Raw genomic sequence first — 4,642 nt, forward strand, 5'->3', positions numbered from 1 at the left:
ATTATATATATTAACGATCTTTTCGCCGCAAAACCGATGCTGCGGTGGCCTCAGCGGCTCTGCAACGCGCAGATCGTGGGTTGTTGGAACGCGGTGCGAGCTGGCATACCGAAGAATAAACGCAGGATTTCTAGATATATCGGTCAAGATCCACTTTCGCGGTCGTATTATCTAATTTTGGGCAAAAATGCTATCGTACTGAACGCATAAAAATGCATTATTTCCAAGAGATGTTGGCCCGGAATAAAAACAAAAATGTATTAGGCTGAAAAACGTATTATGCAGAATCGTATCAGCGAGATTCCACTGTATATATATATATGCTATAGATTAAGCGTTAAGAAAGGTGTTTGCGATGATCACAGTGTAGTGAAGCCAACTGTCTCTAAAACTGAACAAATGCTTATGAATGCTATATAAATACATATATTATTCCGAATGTATTTCGGGCACTCATTCAACGTGTCAATCCAATCAAGCATTAAATGAAATTATTTTGGGAACGATTTCTCAAAAATAACTCGGGATGTAAAAGTTTAAAGATATGTGAGCTCAAAATAAGTAACATTAGTTGACTCACTGGATTCAGAACCTCAGACACGACAATGCTATATTTTATTTTCACTACCACTTGCCTAATAAAGTAGGCAAAATACACGCGTCTTTGCAATTACAGACTTGCGATACGCAACTAAAAGAATGAAAATTGAGTGGCAAACTAAACAGACCAAGGTGAACCGTTACCGATTCACGAGCACACTTCACACTCGGGTGCCTCGTGAAACTGTATGCTGTGCCAAGAAGCTTTGTCGAACAAGGTGGTGACCCGTGGTTTGAGGAGGCGCTGCCCGTGGTGTTCAGTGTCTCAGTGAATTGCATTCAGTAGTACGACGACACCTGTTTTCTTCTGCTTTACTGACGCCCCGTCAACCAAATATTCGCGATTAAATCATTATTCGGAAAATTGCAGAGTATAATTTCCTCGCACAAAGCAATACTGCCAAGAAATTCAACTCTAGCACTTGTCAAATGGGTGCCGCAGTGCCACCGTCTGACTGCCTAGGGGGGGCCGGGCCCCTCCTTAAAAAATGGAGGGGGGGCCGGGCCCCCCCGGGCCCCCCCCTGACTTCAAGCCCTGGTCCTGTCTTAAGCAGTTTGTCCAATGTACAATGTCTTCGATAGATGTGTCCTTATTTTCTCGTGACTTGCGGAACTTAGCCCAGTCAACTAGCTTGTGTTGCTTTCCTACCGGTTTGCGAGGGCCTCCCTTGATGTGGATATCAATGATGTAATGGTCGCTACCTAAATCCTCCAGTGTGTTGCGCCATGTCGTTGTGGGTGCATGTTTGACGAATGTGAGATCTGGTGTAGTGTCCTTGCTAGAACTGGTGCCTACCCGGGTGGGCACGCTTGGATCCGTGATGAGAGTTAAGCCCTCGTTTTGGGAGTCGAGCCAGAGATCTCGACCTTTTGGGTGAGCATAAGAATAACCCCAAGCTGTGTATGGTGCATTAAAGTCACCGGCTATTATAATGGAATTGGAACCGGCGATGTTGAGAGCGCGCTTAAGAGTGTGCGAAACCTGTGTTTTCTGTGTTTAGGATTACTATATATGTTAAGAATGAAGAGGCTAGCATGTGTTTTGCGATGTGGGATGAGTTCAATTAGGATGTTATCGATGTGTCTAATTTTAGTGTCGTGTTGTATAACAGTGTGGTCTCTGCGGACTAGGGTTGTAAGGGCAGCAGTCTCTCCAGTGGCGTATCCAATTGCACGGTACCCTGCCAATTTGGCGAGACCGTGCGACTCCTGGATAAGAATAATATCTGGCTTTGTTTTATCTCGTATATATTGGGTTAAAACAGCTTTCTTATTCGCGTAGCTTCGACAATATCATTGCCGGATGTTGTACGTGGATTGCTTAGCCATGGTGAGGGGTGGGGGGTATAAATGTTGCCGGCTGAATCAAACCGGTGGGCGGCGAAGTGGATTGTGATGGTTGAGCTCCGGGCGCCATTCCGTTCGATGGCTGCGGGGAGATCCAAGTCTCCAATGCTAGCATTCTTTGGTTAAAGTGCTCATTTTGCTGTTGTATTAGTTGAGTAAGCGTCTCTATACGATCGGTGAGAGTAGGTATGAGGCGAGACGTGGTGGTCATCCACTCACTGAATTCCTTAACTGATTTCATGAGGTCGGTAAGGGCGGTATTACTGGTGGTAATGCGTGTAGGTCTGTCCTCACTAGCCGAAGTTTCCGCTTTACGTTTAGGTGGCGGGGGGGTTGCCCCTTCCTCCATTTGATCCACGGTTGCTTCAGGTATGGGTTGTACGGGGTTATTTACTGGGGTTGGTTCTGAGTGTTTAACTCTACGAAGTTCCTCTTTAAGTGTGCGGTTTTCCTCGCTTAAAGCATTGATTTTCTGATTGCATTGAGTTAGCATTTGTTTGAGTTGTATTATCTCTGACTCTAGCTTACTCATTGCGTTCTGAGATGCGGCCTCCTCAGACCCATGCTGCGTTCCCGCGACCACGTCTGCCCACCTCAGCTCTTGTAGTCCAGGCGTTCGGCTCCGTGACCTGGATTTGGACCGGGAACGGGTGCGGGATCTTGTGCGGCCCCGGCCTCCTGGTTGTCGAGGGGGACGAGAGTCCTTCTGATCTGCATTGTTACTGGCGGGTGTAGGCTTGGGTGAATCTTCTTGTTGTTGGCGCTCCCAGCGGCGACGTTTCACAATGTAGGGGGTCTTGTAGCGTGCCTTGCAGGTCCTGTCGGCCGTCTGGTGGTTGCTTCCACAGAGTTGGCATGTGGGTGTACACTGGTGGTCTTGCTCGGCGTCCCGCAGCCTCGACATATACGATCGTTGGGATTCGGGCACACATCTGCACGGTGCCCCAATCTGCCGCAGTGATAACATGTATCGATTTGTTTTCGGTACAGGTAGCATCGCAGCAGGGCTCCACCGTAGCGAACGTACGTCGGTACCCTGAAGCCCTCGAACAGCACGATCACTGTCGTTGTGTTACTCAGCCTTTTTGCAGCCATTGCCGTGGGATTTCGTGGTGTGACGACGTTAGCGGTGATATCGCGGGCGCTATCTTCCAAGGGGATGCCGCGGATTACGCCTTTGGAAGTATAGTCTGGTGCCGCCTCGTAGGCACTGGTCTCATACGTGTTGTTGCCGACCGTGATGCGGGTTATGCGTTGATACTTATCAGCATGTGCCTCTATGGGTGTACTCACGACGATGATATTTTGTTGTAGATTAGGGCAGATCATGTCCTCAGTCATCCTGGGCTTCTCTCGGGATTGCTGCTGCTTGGTAGATGCTGGTCGCTAGGCGGACGGCTCCGCATTCAGCGACGCGGAGGCCTCCTCTTGGACGTATAATTATCGTGTAATCGCCTCGAGGCAAATTTGGCATGCGACTTGCTTTGGTTATTTGTCGTAAACGCTGCTCGCCTTGCTTCTTGTTGTTGTTGCAGTCGGAAGTCTCCATGCAGGCAGCCGACGCTTGCTGCCGAGTTGGCTTCCGTGAGCCGACGGTTAATTCGCCACCCTGCGCTTTCTTCGAGATCTTCACTGGAGACCTGTTCCCCTTCTACTGCGACTTCCATCTTGTTAGGAAAATGAGGCGTTTCCAAGGCGCCAACCGATGCTCCCTTGTTACCACCTAACTGCTCAGCAGCGTTCGTGGCGGCTGCTGCTGCGGCAGCCGTGCATATGTGCGTCCTTGATCTCGCTCCGGCCTCACTGATTTGTAGTTGTCCGTAAAGTGGCGAAAAATTGGGCTCCCACCTTGATTTTGGTGTCAGCTGACTCCTAGAGATGAGCTGGATCTCGTGGTACCATTCCTAACTGAAGCTTGAAAATTTTCCAGCTGGAAATATAACTTCTCAACTGGAACTGGAAAACTTCAATCTGGAAATGGTTTTCCAGTCGGGAATTATTTCCGGACTTATAGTCGGGAATTATTTCCAGCTTGGAATTAGTTTCATTCCCAGCTGGAAATAACACATTCATTTCCAGCTGGGAATGGGAAATTCCCACCCTCAAGAGCCGTTTCCAGCTGGGAATTCACGACGTCGAACAGCGGGCGCCGGCAGCTCTGAAGCGACTGAGGATGGGCTTCGGTATGAAAAGAAGGCGCCTGAGAAAATGGCAACTTCGCGCTTCGCTTCTAAGCTTTCCTTGCTGCGCACGACTGCAAGATTTGACTGAGATGTTCATACTAGTGTCTTGCTATCCGCAGGATGAGTCTTCTCACCAAACGCGAGGAGTAGTACTTCCTGACCCCTTTATTGCTTTCCCAAAAAGAAAAAAAACAATCCATATTCCTTTCAATATGTGAAGATGGTAGGCAAGTGAGGCTTTTTATTTTGTTTAATTACATTTTAAATTCTCTGGGGAGTCTCCTAGTTATTTCTCTCCGCTGAGTCAACGCTCTCCAGGAGCAACAGCGATAACGAAACCGAAACCAAATTTTTTGTGTCGTAGCGTTCTCCATTAAGCACCGCCATCTTATGGTAACAATTATTTTAAGTCGTGTAATTTAATGCAAATGCATTATAAGTGCACCAGGTTAGAAACAATTTCATATCACTTAAATAATATTCGGTTCCGGTTGCATTTTACCTGACCTCTC

Source organism: Rhipicephalus sanguineus, chromosome 7 (genome assembly GCF_013339695.2).
Source record: "Rhipicephalus sanguineus isolate Rsan-2018 chromosome 7, BIME_Rsan_1.4, whole genome shotgun sequence".
Taxonomy (NCBI): Eukaryota; Metazoa; Arthropoda; class Arachnida; order Ixodida; family Ixodidae; genus Rhipicephalus; species Rhipicephalus sanguineus.